The sequence below is a fragment of the Xyrauchen texanus genome, chromosome 20 (assembly GCF_025860055.1).
Source record: "Xyrauchen texanus isolate HMW12.3.18 chromosome 20, RBS_HiC_50CHRs, whole genome shotgun sequence".
NCBI classification, from domain to species: domain Eukaryota; kingdom Metazoa; phylum Chordata; class Actinopteri; order Cypriniformes; family Catostomidae; genus Xyrauchen; species Xyrauchen texanus.
Window position 1 is genome coordinate 35,923,106 of NC_068295.1, and position 18,382 is coordinate 35,941,487.

General features: G+C 36.9%; 1 protein-coding gene across 2 annotated transcripts in view; it reads right to left on the minus strand.

Moving 5' to 3' along the window:
• The window catches only part of tjap1 (tight junction associated protein 1 (peripheral)), a 118,802-nt gene that overhangs the window by 56,705 nt on the left and 43,715 nt on the right, over window positions 1–18,382 (minus strand). For both annotated transcript variants that reach the window (XM_052151076.1, XM_052151075.1), the window contains exons 3-4: window positions 16,450–16,596; window positions 4,948–5,009 (exon numbers count right to left, since the gene is read on the minus strand). The gene's annotated coding sequence lies outside the window, so the exon portion shown is untranslated. The remainder of the gene's footprint in view (window positions 1–4,947; window positions 5,010–16,449; window positions 16,597–18,382) is intronic.

The window sequence follows — 18,382 nt, forward strand, 5'->3', positions numbered from 1 at the left end:
AAAATTATGTCAAGCCTTTTATGTATTTTAAGGCCTACCTTCAAACTAAGTGCCTTTTTGCTTGACATCATGGGAAAATCAAAAGAAATCAGCCAAGACCTCAGAAAACAAAATAGTGGACCTCCACAAGTCTGGTTCATCCTTGGAAGCAATTTCCAAATGCTGAAGGTACCATGTTCAAACAATAGTACGCAAGCATAAACACCATGGGACCATGAAGCCATCATACCGCTCATGTATGATGGTCGCAAATGGGGCTTCCAAATGGACAATGATCCCAAGCATACCTACAAAGTTGTGGCAAAATGGTTTTAGGACAACAAAGTCAAGGTGTTGAAGTGTCCACCACAAAGCCCTGACCTCAATTCATTAGAAAATGTGTGGGCAGAACTGATAAAGCATGTGCAAGCAAGGAGGCCAGCAAACCTGAGTCTGTTACATCAGTTTTGTCTTTCTACGATTACATGTCAGGAATTGAGAAAAACTGAGTTTAAATATATTTGGCTAAGGTGTATGTAAACTTCTGACTTCAACTGTATTTTTATATATATATATATATATATATATATATATATATATATATATATATATATATATATACACATTACATACATATACACACACATACACACACACACACACACACACACATATATACACACACACACACACATTTTGCTGGTTCGGAAGGAAATTGGTACTTTAATTCACCAAAATGGCATTCAGCTGATCACAAAGTATAGTCAGGACACTACTGATGTAAAAAACAGCACCATCACTATTTGAAAATTTTTTATTTCTGATAAAACATAGAAAGGCCCCATTCCCAGCTGTAATCGCTCTAACACCTTATCCTTGAGTAATCATGCTAAATGTATCATTTGGTACTAGAAAATCACTTGCCATTATATCAAATACAGCTGAAAGTTATTTGGTTCATTAAATTAAGCTTAACATTGTCTTTGTGTTTGTGTTTTGAGTTGCCAGAGTTACAATAGACTGGTATGTCTTAATGACAATATTAGGTCAAAAATGGCAAAAAAAGAAACTGATTTCTCCAGAAACTCAGTCAATCATTGTTTCAATGCTTGAAATTGACAAAAAAACTGAAGATTGGGGTGAAATGTCACCAGTTTGTCCAGTATGTCCAGTATCTGGACAAACAGACAGCTAGAATGCCAAGGATCTGCAAAGCTGTCATTTCGGCACATGAAGGATTTTTGAAAAGAACTCTTTGAAGTAGTTTAAGAAGCTCTGATTTTTTTTTTTTTTATTGTAATAGTAATTTTTCACATTATTTATGACTTGACTATATATTGCAATCAGTTGAATGCCATTTTGGTGAATAAAAATAACAATTCCATAAGAGCAAAATCTGTACATTATTCCAAACTATTGGCCACCAGTCTGTGTGTGTGTGTGTGTGTGTGTGTGTGTGTGTGTGTGTGTGTGTGTGTGTGTGTATACATATATATACACATTTACACAGTGCATCCGGAAAGTATTCACAGTGCTTCACTTTTTCCACATTTTGTTATGTTACAGCCTTATTCCAAAATGGATTCAATTAATTATTTTCCCCAAAATTCTACAAACAATATCCCATAATGACAACATGAAAGAACTTTGTTTGAAATCTTTGCAAATTTATTACAAATAAAAAGTAGCCTTTGCTACTGATCATCCTTGAGATGTTTCTACAACTTGATTGGAGTTCACCTGTAGTAAATACAGTTGATTGGACATGATTTGCAGACACAGTTAATAGTGCATATCAGAGCACAAACTAAGCCATGAAGTCCAAGGAATTGTCTTCCGAGACAGGATTGTATCGAGGCACAGATCTGGGGAAGGGTAAAGAAACATTTCTGCAGCATCGAAGGTCCCAATGAGCACAGTGTCCTCCATCATCCGTAAAATGGAAGTTTGGAACCTCCAGGACTCTTCCTAGAGCTGGCTGCCCGGCCAAACTGAGCGATCAGGGGAGAAGGGCCTCAGTCAGGGAGGTGACCAAGAACCCGATGGTCACTCTGACAGAGCTCCAGCATTTCTCTGTGGAGAGAGCAGAACCTTCCAGAAGAACAACCATCTCTGCAGCACTCCACCAATCAGGCCTGTATGGTAGAGTGGCCAGATGGAAGCCACTCCTCAGTAAAAGGCACATGACAGCCCACCTGGAGTTTGCTAAAAGGCACCTGAAGGACTCTCAGACCATGAGAAACAAAATTCTCTGGTCTGATGAAACAAATAATGAACTCTACGGGCTGAATGGCAAGCGTAAGGTCTGGAGGAAACCAGGCAGCGCTCATCACCAGGCTAATACCATCAATACAATGAAGCATGGTGGTGGCAGCATCATGCTGTGGGGATGTTTTTCAGTGGGCAGGAACTGGGAGACTAGTCAGGATCGAGGGAAAGATGAATGCAGCAATGTATAGAGACATATCTGGTGTGGCCACCAGCAGCATTAAGTACTGCAGTGCATCTCCTCCTCATGGACTGCACCAGATTTGCCAGTTCTTGCTGTGATATGTAACCCCACTCTTCCACCAAGGCACTTGCAAGTTCAGTGACATTTCAGGGGGATATTGCCCTAGCCCTCACCCTCCGATCCAACAGGTCCAAGACATGCTCAATGGGATTGAGATCTGTCCTCTTGCCTGGCCATGGCAGAACACTGACATTCCTGTCTTGTAGGAAATCACACACAGAACGTGCAGTATGGCTGTTGGCATTGTCATGCTGGAGGGTCATATCAGGATGAGCCAGCAGGAAAGGTACCACATGAGGGAGGAGGATGTCTTCCCTGTAAGGCACAGCATTGAGATTACCTGCAATGACAACAAGCTCAGTCCGATGATGCTGTGACTCATCGCTCCAGGCCATGACAAACCCTCCACCACCAAATAGATCCCACTCCAGAGCACAGGCCTTGGTGTAATACTCATTCCTTTGACAATAAAAGCAAGTCCGACCATCACCCCTGGTGAGACAAAACTGCGACTCGTCACTGCCCCCAATTATAATTGGGGGCAGTGGTGGCTCAGTGGTTGAGGCTCAGGGTTATTGACCAGAAGGTTGGGGGTTCAAGCCCCAGCACCACCAAGATGCCACTGTGCAAGGCACTTAACTACAGGTTGCTCCGGGGGGATTGTCCCTGTAATAACTGCACTGTAAGTCGCTTTGGATAAAAGCGTCTGCCAAATGCGTAAATGTAAATGTAATTGGAGTAAAGTTCACAGGTAAATTAAATAAGTACATTTAACTTAACTTTTCAAAGCAGGTATTCCCAGCATGCACCAGTCTAGAATAATTACTGAGCTTGCATTGTTTCACAGTTTTCAAGCTAATTTACAGTTTTTCTTTTGCATTAAAGCAAGGTGATATTGTCTAATAGACTACATAGCATGCATTAAGCTTCCCTATGGGAGGCTTGTCTGTTTCATGTGGTACATGACTAAGCATGTTAAAACACATTTAAATGCAATAACACTTTTGATAGCTTCTCTTAATTCAGTGTTACATTGCTTAAGTAAAATGTACAAAGAGTGAGTAAAATTTACTTGAGAGTATTGCAAAGTAACTTTACTTGAAAATGTTTAATTAAAGCCACTGTTACAACCCTTTTTTTTTTTTTCTCTGTGACAGAGTAGGACAGTTGATGGTTGGCTGGGGGAATAATTTGTTTAATTGATTTAATTAGGGGTGTGTATATAAGTCACCCTTTATGCATATTTTCTCTGCTTTCTCTTTGGGGTAGAAGCATTTCTCCAGAGGAGTCATCGGTACAACTCTCTGTTCGATACTCACCTGCAACTACCAGCTCCATGTGGTTTGTTTCATTTAAAGCCCTACACCATTTCAGTATACTTTGTACATTTGATTTTCAATAAATCTATTTTGTTGAACACATCTTTTTGTATGTGACTCCACTTCATGTTGCAGACATACATCCTGGACAAGCCCCCAATTTATCTTACGAGAGCAGAGAAAATAAGAAAAAGTGTAACTTAAATACACTCTGCCACCGTGGGACAGAGAGAAAAAGATCAGGGTCATAACAGCTATCTAAAATAGTTTTTAGCTTTTACTTGAAAAAATGGTCTGTTAAATTTACTAGCAATTTCTGCATCTAAATTGTTTCCTAGGTTGTTTTTTAAGTAAACTCCACTCCAAAAATGTCCAATGTAAATGTTATATTATAATGTCTTAACCATTCTACAACCTATTGTAATAAAAATGGATGCAACGGTCTCATCTCATGCACTTTGCACTAACTCACAACCCATAGAAAGAACACCTGAGGTGAATTAGACTTAATTCAAACGCTAGTGCCTCAAACCCCTATTGTTTATTTTATATTAGCATTTATATTAGCCAAACTACGTCAGTACACTGATAGTTCGTGATGACTGGTGGCTAAATTTCCCTGACCACTTCCTGTGAAGTGATGTATTGATGTACACTTATTTCCTGTGCCATTTGGAATGCCCTTTATCTTTAAACAATGCAAATTTGCTACAGTGGGTCTCTGAGTGTTAATATCCATATTGTGCACAAATAAAAAATGTTCTTCACTTAAAATTGGACAAGAAAAAGTCTCAAGTACCTTTGGTATACTTTAACTGAATGCACAAGAAAGCTTTAAGCATGAGTGATGCTGTCAGAGAATGAGTTCAACATTTCCCACGATGTGAATGTAAATTGAAAGGTTTGTAAAAAAAATAAAACCTTTTTGAACAACTAAATCTTTTATTATGCCTGAACTGAAGCTGACTGCAAAAGTATTATGAAAGACACAACTGTGTCTCACAAAAGAGCTCTGTAGACACATGCCATCATCCAATTAAAGATATTTATGGAGGACAATATACAGATTTGCTAGACAAGGATGAATAAACACAACAAATGATTTAGATGTTCATATCTAGATAGCTGTAACCATACCTGAAACTGGAGTTTGAGTGTCAGTGATGTCCTCATTAACAAGTTTTTAGGCCCTGAGCATTCTGAAACAAAACAAAAAGGAAGTCGGTTTACCAAAATGTGATTTGTCATGGCCTTAAAAAAAAAAAAAAAAAAAACAACATTTGGGGAGAAAAAGATTTAAAATAATTTTACATATATATATATATATATATATATATATATATATATATATATATATATATATATATATATATATATATATATAAATTAAAAAGAATAGTGCATAATCCAGCTCGTCTGGTTGGACAATCCTGACATACATATAAAACGGATAAAACTGACAAAAGTGTTTTAAAAGTGCATGATTTGGACAAAAAATATTTTTGGGGAAAATATTGCGATTGCAATTTGCACTGAGATATTATAAACATAAAGGGATTGGATTAGAGTAAATTAATACTTAATAACAACACTAATAATTAGTTATTACTATTCAATTACTACAGATATATATATATATATATATATATATATATATATATATATATATATATATATATATATATATATATATATTCCTATTGTATAATAACAATTGTATTAATTATTAGTATTATTAAAAGGCTCAAACAATTACAGAAACACATTGACTGAGCACTTTATTAGGAACACCTGCAAACCTACTTGTTCATTGATTATCTAATCAGCCAATCATGTGGCAGCAGTGCAATGCATAAAATCATGCAGATACGGTTCAGGAGCTTCAGTTAATGTTCACATCAACCATCAGAATGGGAAAAAATTTGATCTTAGTGATTTGGAGCATGGCATGATTGTTGGTGCCAGATGGGCTGGTTTGTAGGGCTGCCCCCAAACAAAGATTTTCCTAGTCGACTAGTAGGCGTTATTTTATGCCATTAGTCGTCACACGTTTATGATATTAATTTAATTACTTACATATATATATGCTCCTGAATGTATCGGAAAAACCAGCAAGAGACTGTCTGAACATTTCGTTCATTTATAGAGAGAAATGCACATTAGGATTGTACCGACAGACGATGATCTCGGGGATCGATGATGGTCAGAGTGATCACCAATAGCTGATGCTTTTGACCATGTCAAGACGATATTTGGCTCGTATTTTATTATTATTAGGCTATTATTATTATTATCAGATTAATATTACAATAATTTGCCCGTAGACACACAGACATGTGCTTGAAGAAACACTCTTGATTATATTATTAAGAACAGATGGCAGAAAAGACATATGCGCATGTGTGACACGCTGATACAGAGGCGTGCTGTCTCGTGGAACATGCGTAAAAGGTTCTCACTCTTTCTTTGTTTCTGTCTTCTGAATTTTTTTTTTTTACAAGAACAGTATCATCTATGAGTGCTGCAAATGACCTCTGACATCTCAGCTCAGGAAGTGCTTTGAGTTCAGTTCATTTTATTTCCACAGAACAGTTTATTGTGAACACAACTCTGCAGCCTGTAAAATAATACAAACTGTATAAAATAATACAAAAACACATTAAACTCGAACCATGATTTATATTTCAGTGATTATTATCATCATTATAATTATTATTTTTACATTTATAATTGTTTTTATGTCTTCATTTGTGTAAGAAATTTTCCACCTGCATGTTTAGACGGATTCTTGCCTGACGGTAAATGGAAAGGTTACTTGTGTGTATATATTTATATATATAATTTTTTTGACCACTTCATTATTTTATTTGCTTTTTTGTTTCGTTTGGAGTGCAATATATAAAATTATAAGTTCAAATTTTTATAGTTATAATTTTGGAATGTTTGTTAAAGGGATAGTTCACCTAAAAATGAAAAATCTCTCATCATTTACTCACCTTCATGCCATCCCAGATGTGTGTGACTTTCCTTCTTCTGCTGAAGACACATGATGATTATTTTGAAAAAATATCTCAGATCTGTGGATGACAGATCAATATTTAAGTCCTCAGCATTTTTACTATAAATCTCCACTTTCACTTTTAGATGTGAAAATGAAACTAAAGAGGCACCACACGTGAATTACAGTAAAAAAAAAGGACTTAAATATTGATCTGTTTCTCACTCAGACTTATGGTATCGCTCTGATGATATGGATTAAACTCCTGGAGTCATATGGATTACTTTTATGCAGCCTTTATCTGCTTTTTGGAGCTTCAAAGTTCTGGCCACCATTCATTTGCATTGTATGGACCAACAGAACTGAGATATTCTTCAAAGAATTTTCATTTGTGTTCAGCAGAAGAAAAAAAACAAAGTCATACACATCTGGGATGGCATGAGTGCGGAAATGATGACAATTTAAATTTTTTGGTAAACTATCCCTTTTAGTAACAGTTTTAAACATAAGGGTTGTAACAGTTTGATATTTTTTTATATAGATCAGTTCTGCTGTCTCTGTGATAGTCAAATAACAAACACCATGAGTGTTCAACATCACTTACACCAGAGATGTGTTCTAAAACAAGAGCGATATATCCCAAATTAGCACCAAAATCCTTCAGTGACAAGTCATACAAATTTGTTCACCCCTTAGCGTTTTGCACATAAGTAGATTAAAAGCATTTGCGTGATCTCAACGTCGTCACAGCAGGAACATCTGTTATTTTTGCTCCTGTAAATACTGTTGTCATGATGAGTACATATCTCTGATTAGCTTTTCCAGAGGTTGGACAGATTTGCAGTGTGATGAGTAAATCTCAAATGAGATTGTGAGCGTGCATGCTTGATTGACAGGCCGCGAGTGAGCACACGTGTACTGTGTATGAACGGGCGCGAGCGAAGACAGACTGCCGCTCTCATAGTATCAGACATGCTCAGATATTATCTGTTGTTCTTTTATTATAATTGATTTGTAACATCCTCTTGCAGTAGAATTCCCTCTCTAAAGTGATTGAGCAATGAAGAGAACTAGTGTAAATCCTCATGAAAATAGACATCTCACAATTCATTCAGATTTGATAGGCTGCTGAAAAATACATTTCTGCTGATGATGATATAATGCAGGCGCCTAAGATCGCCCGAGGGCCAACAGAGAATGGCCAGACTGGTTAGAGCTGACAGAAAGGCTATGGTAACTCAGATAACCACTCTGTATAATTGTGGTGATCAGAACAGCATCTCAGAATACACAACATGTCGAACCATGAAGATGGACTACAACAGCAGAAGATCTGTATTAATTAGTACTGTATTATTATTATTATTCAAATAGTAATATATTTCAGGGTTTTAATTGTATTTTGATTAATCGTTCAGCCTTGGTTCCATCTCTGCATTCTGATTCGATGAGGACTGTATCATATTAAATTTTGGAAATGAATGCACATTCAGGGTGGTAATCCACAATGAGAAGATTAGCATCTATATAACATACAATGTACAAAATAATGAAAATTTCAGCATAACAGCAAAAAAAAAAACAACAAAAAAAAAAACATCATAGTATAAATGAAAATGTGAAACAAACATCATTTGAATCGATTTATAAATGTTCATGTCTGCAAACTCCAAGTGAACTCCTGTTTTTTTGTCTGCCATTTGACACCGTTAAAAAATGTAATTGTCAAAACAGCAATCAATGTGTCAAAATACTAATAATATCAGCCATCATAAATCCACACACACAGTTTAGGAAGTGGTTCTCAGAAATAACCTCACTCAATCAGAAGTCAAAGTAATTGTTCTTTCTTTGCATAATTAACACAGAGGATGTTCATTACCACCCACCTCTGGCAGTACCCCCTCCCTCACACTTACCACAGCAACAGCATCATAACCAGCTGTGCTCCTGTAGTGTGAACGTCGTATGAATGACATTACTGTGAATGACTGTATAGGGCACTGAAAACGATACCTGGTTACACATTACTGAGCCGACTGTAGTTTAATCGTCTAGGTTACATGTTCAAGGCAATAAGCAGTAAGTCATAGATAAGATTAAGGACGTTGCACCATAGCACAAAAAGTAAAATTATTTGAACCCTTCTAGAAATTCTACTGTGGTAGTGTTGGGGGTGCTACAATGAATCTGTTGCTTGACAAGCAACACATAATTTAAAGCAGTTCAAATACATTCAAACTACTTTTAAACTACTTAATTACAACATACAGTATACTAATGCGTTTTTAAAATTAAAATTAGTTAATTATGAACTAAAATTATGAATCATAAACGATATATTTTTCCATAAAGACCTCAAAATGCCATGCAGAGACTTTTGCACAAAGACCTGAATCAGTGATTTGTTTCTTTGTTCAACTAATTCACTAAAAACTTGGTATGTCATAAAATATCGATTACTGATCGGCACGTTATTTTATCGATATATTACAATTAGCCAACATTTAAATTAGAAGCCTAATTTGCTTGTTTTCCAAATCACTCATTCCGATTATCAGTCTGGTGTAATAGCGTTGGGAGACCACAAGAAGGTGATATAACATTTACTGAAGCCGGTCGTGGCCATGATCACAGAGGACGAGTTGATGCGGTGCAGCAGATAGCAGTCGAAAGATACAAAGGTTTTTGTACTTCAAGAATGAACAAAGTAATATTGATGAGTTTGCAGGTTAGTGTATGAAACTTGCATAATTGTGCAAACTGAAAGTTTAGAAACGCTGAATTTCTCTGTATGTAGCCTTGAAGAGGTCTTTCATTCAAGCTGTCAAACAAAAAAACAACACTCTTGTAACTGAAAATAGTTGCACTCCAAGCGCTGCAGAGTTTTAACGTTGAGCGTTGCCGGTTTGTGCATGCCTTTACAGAAAATAAATAATTGTTTTGAATTTTTGAACACGTCATGTCATCCACCAGACGTGTCCGGTGTGCGACCCCCTTTAATTAACCCTGCTACTCACAATTGACCAAAGTTGTGCTAAGAAAAATGTTTGAAAAGATAAAGACTATTCATTGGGACAATATTCCAATTTACAATGCGTGAAATAGGCATCAATCCAAAGCCTACTTATAAGTAATCATTCACTAATCGTCTGAAGGAAATGATACACTATTTATCTGACTTTCCAACGCTATGAGAGAGGACGTTTGATTTTGCTTTATTTGATGAATCGTGTTTCATTTAGTTTTGCCACAGTTTGCGCAGCTGTAACGTGATGTGAGCAATATGTTGTGGCATTCAAAACATTGTTAATATGTCGTTTTGTCATGCTAATTGGATACACGGTTTTGAAAAATGCTACGGTGTGAACTAATGAAAAATGTAGTTAAGTTACTAGCGTTAGTATTTAGTTACTCCCAAACACTGTGGTGGAAATACCATATGTAATGCATGCAATGTCCATGTTACCTTACACAACAGAAGGTTGAAAATGAATATGCTCTTCACATAACTGGGATCTCTACATTTGCCTAATACAAAGGAAGCCGTACATTGAAGAAAGTGCAAACAGACTCTCTTGATCCTGTCTCACACATTCAGCTTCTCAGAGCTAAAATATTCGTATCTATGCTTAAATCTCACATTTGCAACTTTGTAACAATGGCGAAACAGTCCGCTAGTAATTACACTTCCATCAAGGAGCCGAGGCCAACACATTTAATGATAAAAGCAGCCTGTAATTTACCAGTGGAGATGTTTTCAACTGTCAGTCCAGTATTTCTACAGAAAGCATTTACTCTCCTCGACCTGAAAGCATTCAATATTTAAGTATTGTTATAGTGGTCTTTTTCTTCCTGCAATATTCTTGCAGAGTCTGAGGATGAGAATACCTAGCCACAGGATATGGCAGAAAATAACAAATAAGAAGTCCATGGCACGTAGCCATCCATGACAGTCAGCTGGTGTTGCCCTGATACCAACACTCCCCTCAAACACTTTAGGTGTTTATCTTCCCTTACTAAAAGACTGTAAAAAGAACAAAGAGATAGTTCACCCAAAAATGTCAATTCAAATGACCATCAAATTGCTCCAAAAACCCATACCGTTAGGAAGTATGTTTGTCTCAGGGCATTTTCAGATCTGTAATTTGTTTGTTTTACTCTGAAAAAAGCACAAAATTGTAACAGGGTTAAACGGTTACCATTGCCTCGGTTAACGCCCTGATCCAGAGAGGCTGATATTTGCAAGAACGATTTAATAATAAAGGATTCCTCCACAATCAGATTAACCCTTTAGGCTCTTGAAGGTGTTTTTAAAGATGTCCTGTTTCAGTGGCATGCCCAAAGTTTAAGTTTAAGGGTGTAAATATGGTAGCTCAGAAAACTGCTTTTGTTTTGTTCCTAATAATGTCGATTTTTGTTGATACGACAAAGCAATCCAAAAATATAGCATTACAAAAATGTATCCTACAGTTCAAAAACGTCTCCAAATGTCTAAAAGCCTCTCCAAACAAATAAATCCTCTTCTTGCAGCAATCTGAATCCCAATACGACTGGTTTAGCGTTCCATGATGCTAGACAACATTCTACATCATTTCCGATGAGTCATCTGATCCAGGAACGCTAACATGTTTTTAGCCATAATGTGCTGTGTATATAGTGCTTTGTGTGGATTATCTAATGATCTATGCATCCAATCACAACAATTACAATTGCAATAATGTACAGTGCAAAATTATTAATCAATTATGAAAACGGAACACTTCTGATTTGTCTGCAAATTTCAAAGCACTTGTTCAGTTTTGGTCATGATGCCAACATGTGTTATAAACTACAGCTACTAAGCTTCAAAACCATGTCTATTCATATATGCATATTTTGATAATTATTTTGTTCTCGCCGGCAGAAAAAAAAAAAGTACAATTTCCCATTTACAATAATCACATCTGGGGTGTTATCTGTTAGCTAAGATTACAAATACATCAGGGCCTGTATTCACAAATAAATATCTTACCATTAGCAGTTCTCCAAAGAGTTCCTAGCTAGGAGCTTTTGCTTAAAACCTATTCACAAAACTGCTAAGAGCAAGTTTTACTAAGGAAATCTTAAGATAAGAGTAAGGCAGAGTTGACCTCATTGACATGATGATGTCACGTTTTATTAGCACGCTCTTTTAAGTCGCCCTCAGTGATTGGTAGAAAGGGAACCGCTATTTGTCAGCTAAGACATATACAGACGATATATAGATATACTGTACAGACAAACAGATTCTTTTATTCAGTTCATGAAAATGTTTTCATTCTGTGTTGATGTAATGAAACGAGTGTGCATCCTGTCAACAGCATCAAAACATCGCGCCAGCCCCATGATCTTTCTCTGCAGCAAGCGCGCATCCACAGGAGAGAATTAAAGAGCTATGAATTGTCAGATGATGTGCCGTCTGGCGAGGGAAAAACTAAAAAAAATACTCTGTTGAAAACTGATTAGACAGTGGGTTGACTGAATGATTAGTCGACTAATCGGTTGCAAGGAAGCCCTGTATAATAAGGCTGGTTTCGGGTTCACCTGACCCCATTCTGACACATCCTTGCATTCAAAGCAAATAAACGGGCGCACATTACAATGGAATGCTATTATAGACCTCCATGAATGTAACAGAACACAGGAGTCTCAAGACATGTGACAAGACAAGTGACGGCTAAACAAAAAAGTGAAAATTGACTTAAATTTTAGACTGTTATCACATACAAAGTGTACTTTATGACTACAGAAGACTAGAACGATTGCAGACAAGATTTATGGACTATCCTTATGGTGTTTATTGGAGATTGACATACAAGATCACTATGAAAAAATAACAATATAGATTTGGAAAAACATGAGGGTGAGCAAATGACAGAAAAGCTATTCTTTTATTGTCAGCACATTCTTATAAATGTTGGTGTAAAGCACATTTCTTGGAGAATCCCAAAGTTTAACATCAGTTGTTTGATATGATACTTGGCCTAGCAGCAAAAAAGATGAATTAATCAGATCTAGACTTGCAGAATATTCCACTACGATCTCCTCCACCATGTAACTCATGCACTATACAGGTGAAACTCGAAAAATTAGAATATCGTGCAAAAGTTCATTAATTTCAGTAATTCAACTTAAAAGGTGAAACTAATATATTATATAGACTCATTACAAGCAAAGTAAGATATTTCAAGCCTTTATTTGATATAATTTTGATGATTATGGCTTACAGCTTATGAAAACCCCAAATTCAGAATCTCAGAAAATTAGAATATTGTGAAAAGGTTCAGTATTGTAGGCTCAAAGTGTCACACTCTAATCAGCTAAACACCTGCAAAGGGTTCCTGAGCCTTTAAATGGTCTCTCAGTCTGGTTCAGTTGAATTCACAATCATGGGGAAGACTGCTGACCTGACAGTTGTGCAGAAAACCATCATTGACACCTCCACAAGGAGGGAAAGCCTCAAAAGGTAATTGCAAAAGAAGTTGGATGTTCTCAAAGTGCTGTATCAAAGCACATTAATAGAAAGTTAAGTGGAAGGGAAAAGTGTGGAAGAAAAAGGTGCACAAGCAGCAGGGATGACCGTAGCCTGGAGAGGATTGTCAGGAAAAGGCCATTCAAATGTGTGGAGGAGCTTCACAAGGAGTGGACTGAGGCTGGAGTTACTGCATCAAGAGCCACCACACACAGACGGGTCCTGGACATGGGCTTCAAATGTCAAACGCCTTACCTGGGCTAAAGAAAAAAGAACTGGTCTGTTGCTCAGTGGTCCAAAGTCCTCTTTTCTGATGAGAGCAAATTTTGCATCTCATTTGGAAACCAAGGTCCCAGAGTCTGGAGGAAGAATGGAGAGGCACACAATCCAAGATGCTTGAAGTCCAGTGTGAAGTTTCCACAGTCTGTGTTGGTTTGGGGAGCCATGTCATCGGCTGGTGTTGGTCCACTGTGCTTTATTAAGTCCAGAGTCAACGCAGCCGCCTACCGGGACATTTTAGAGCACTTCATGCTTCCTTCAGCAGACAAGCTTTATGGAGATGCTGACTTCATTTTCCAGCAGGACTTGGCACCTGCCCACACTGCCAAAAGTACCAAAACCTGGTTCAATGACCATGGTATTACTGTGCTTGATTGGCCAGCAAACTCGCTTGACCTGAACCCCATAGAGAATCTATGGGGCATTGCCAAGAGAAAGATGAGACATGAGACCAAACAATGCAGAAGAGCTGAAGGCCGCTATTGAAGCATCTTGGTCTTCCATAACACCTCAGCAGTGCCACAGGCTGATAGCATCCATGCCACGCCGCATTGAGGCAGTAATTAATGCAAAAGGGCCCAAACCAAGTACTGAGTACATATGCATGATTATACTTTTCAGAGGGCCGACATTTCTGTATTTAAAATCCTTTTTTTTATTGATTTCATGTAATATTCTAATTTTCTGAGATTCTGAATTTGGGGTTTTCATAAGCTGTAAGCCATAATCATCAAAATTATATCAAATAAAGGCTTGAAATATCTTACTTTGCTTGTAATGAGTCTATATAATATATTAGTTTCACCTTTTAAGTTGAATTACTGAAATTAATGAACTTTTGCACGATATTCTCATTTTTCGAGTTTCACCTGTATGTTCAATTTTTCTGAAGTCATATGATTGCTTTGAATGAGTAACAAACCAAAATGTAAGTCTTTATTGCAAGAAATGTACAAATAGTACAACTGAAGTCACTCTAAATATTGCTGTTGCAGGTAAATGAATTGGGGCACTTGTTATTGTTAATGGTAATTTGCATTGCTTATGAGTTTATAAATAAATATGTGTTTATTTGTGTTCATCCTTGACTGCACTGTATCACATAGCTGCATAATAATCCATGCAACAGCAGAGGCAGGTGTCAAAAACAAGAGGTGAATATCTTTAAAAATCATAGCAACATATTTTGAACTCCAATTGAGCATCCACTGTGACTTTGACACCGAGCTGTAAATATACCACTCAGTTCAAATGTTTTATTCAGCAGTCCAATCATTTCAAAGCTACATTATTAGCAAATAAAAAAAGTCATTAACAAAAACAATATTAAAGTATTTTTTACTATAAATTGTCCCTGCCCAGTAGGTGCATACGCAAGAATGTGAATCGCCAAAAACAAAATAATGTGAAAGTGAAAGTGGAGATTTATAGTAAAAGGTCTTAAATATTGATCTGTTTCTCACCTACACCTATCATATCATTTCTGAAAACATGGATTTAATCACTGGAGTCTTATGGATTACTTTTATGCTGCATTTATGTGCTTTTTGGCCCTTCAAACGTCTTATCACCGTTTACTTGCATTGTGAGGACCTAAAAGCTACATGTTTTTGTGTTTAACAGAAGAAATTCATACACATCTGGCATGATATGAGAGTGAATAAATAATTAGAGAATATTCATTTTTGGGTGAACTATCCCTTTAAGTTAGGGTAGTTAGGACCAATCAGCACTGGATGAGGGACAAAACAAAAAACAAAAAAGAAGAAAACTTAGATGAGACTTAGAGCTCTGTACTTCATTATTAACCAGCACCTGAGCTGGGCAGCATTCAGTTCTACTGGCCAGTGTTCACTTTTGCTTGGGAATGCAGTGAATAATTTAACAGTACATAGACAGTCATTTATTTTCCAGGAACTTGAAGAGGGGTGCATATAATTTAACTTGGCTCATTATATTAGGTCTATATACCACTTGTCGGAGTAGACAAGCTCAAGCTCCACTCTTTCTTTCTCACTCTCCAGGATAATGATTCAGGGCTATATTCATATAAAAAATCCTTCTGTATGCCAAAATATTGAAATGGTTTATTTCACTCTTTGTTTAGATAACTATAGTTTTAAACATGAAAAAACATCTACACATATGAAAAAAATAAAATCAACACAAGGCATTTAAAAAGTACCACAAATAAATAATGAAGGCCTGGTAAAAAGCTTTAAAGGCATTTATATATACATACACACATATATATATATATATATATATATATATACATACATAGAAAGAAAGAAAGAAAGAAAGAAAGAAAGAAAGAAAGAAAGAAAGAAAGAACAGCACAAACTAGGTTACAGAAGTTAGTAACATACCAATATATTGGACAGGCTGATTAATCAGCTGATATTTGGCCATTATTTGATTATAGGTATCGGGCGGTAACTGATTGGCTGATAAACTTTAGTGGGCATTCAGTGTCAGTCTCCAAATCTACAGACAGACTTATCAATGGATAGTGTACAATTCATGCTAATTAAAATGATTTGCTATCATGTAATAGTATAAATCTAATTATATCGGTCATCATGCTCTCTAGAGATCAGCATCATCCTTTAAAGAAAAGCTTCTCTCTCAACCACTAAGAGAAATTGAGAGCTCACAGAGTCATAGGGACATTCGTGAACAAAAAGGTCAGTTAAGGTAGAAAAAGTTTTCAAAGCATGAATTACGATTCCTCATAGGAAACCAGTACACTTAATTACACCAGTAAAAAGAAAGCTGACACTGACGTATGTACAATGTACAGCACAAGACACACAATCACAGAAAGTTACAGAACTGCACGAAAATACTGCATGGCATCGCCCCTCACCTCGAGTGTGCATGCTGCATTCTCCAGAGTCATCACCCCGAGTGTGTCCCTCCAGTCGCCAAGGAAACTCAATCTAGCTCGTGTCTCAATCCTCTTCTCCTGCTCCTCCTCCCCGTTCAGCATGTGATCCTGAGGGCTATCAATGACCTGAAACAAAAGCAGGTGGATGGAAAAACATGACCGTCATTGGCGCCAGAACAGCTCACTGCCAATCATGCAGGCCCTGGATTAAGTGTCAACGAAGACGCGGCAGGGCCTGTGGGATGGCCGGAACGTGTCTCATATGAACGTCTGCCTCACTGCTTGACATTTACACTCACTGATTCGCTAACTATTCGCTGACCCCTTCGCAGTCCCCTTGGGCCGTGGGAGAGACGCCGGCATAAAGCAGATAGATGCTAGTTAAGTGTGTTCCATGTTGAGACAGTGGCTTGATTAATGGATGGGAGGGACAGCTCTGCAGAAAGCCAGATATTCCCCTGATACTGCACACCTAACATAAACTGACTGGCACAAAACACGATGATGCTTGGGGGGGAAAACACAAAAAACAAGCACAGTGTGAGAGTTTTAATGCATGTGATGGTGACTCAAGGGCAATCAAAAGGGTTTCTTTACCAGACAATTCTTGTCTGTGCAGATTACACTGCAGTGTTTCAGAAGTTTGTGACTGTTGAATGGCTATCAAAATTCTCATTATTTTGAGGTTTAATTTTATTCTGTTCTTCGATGTCTGTTTTTTGTTTTTTTTAAAGACATCTGAGAGCAGACAAGTGACGAAAATTGTAAGGTATTCAACTATTTTGTATCTGATTCCTCTTAACGATTACTTTCGATAAACAGTTTAGTTTGCTAAACGGTTCTTTTATTCCTTTAGAAATATTTGGAAATAAAAAAAATTCCCAAACAATGAGATTTTATATTTTATTAGAACAGATTCTTGCAAATGGTGTATTGTCCTGGACTATTTAATTAAGATATTTATTAAATTAATACATTTTCATAAAATACCACTAATGTCAAAAATGTCAATTTTAACCCTAGATGACACAGGAAACTAACGGGAGTGGAATCATATTCACATCTCCTCGCACATGAGCACCAACGGCTAGCTACAACTCATACTTGACATTAATTAATGACATCTGTGGTATGTGAAAGGAAAAAATTTAAGAATGGTGATCATGGTTGTCAATCTTCAAAATGAACTAAAAACATCATATGTATCATTTAATTAGGCTATATGCAGGTCCAGAGAGAATTTGTGCACACGGACCTCTGCAGAAAACGCATTCCCCACTGCTTGCATGTTTGTTTATTAAATACTTTGGCCATTTCATGATGCTTTCAGCCACCGATAAGAGTGTAGTACTCAGCTCCAAACATTATACCATGTTTAAATACCTTACACAGAATTCTGCAGATTTCCCCTTAAAATTAGCACAGAAAAAGCAAAAAAGTATGCATATTCCATCTGGGCCTGCCCATTTGATATGTGCACTGTATAGCAAACATTTTGAAGTCATGTGATAGCTTTGTGTGAGGGACAGGCCAAAACCGAATTTGTTATTTGCGGAAAATCTTCCCCTGCGGCAAAGCTCTGAAATCTCATTCGCAATTACAAACAGATACAAAAATGCCGCCTTGACGCATCACATCAAAACACCGCTGGTTCTACAAGTTGTCATAAACTAACATACACACCAGTTGGAATATGCAGAATTGAGTTCTTAATATCTGAGGGATATTTTCAGAGAAAGTACTCATTTAATCATTAAAACTCGTTTTTTAACCACTCCACAGATTTCATATTAGCGAACTCTAGTTTTGGCAAGTCGTTTAGGACATCTACTTTGTGCATGACACAAGTAATTTTCCAACAATTGTTTACAGACAGATTGTTTCACTTTTAATTGACTATATCACATTCAAT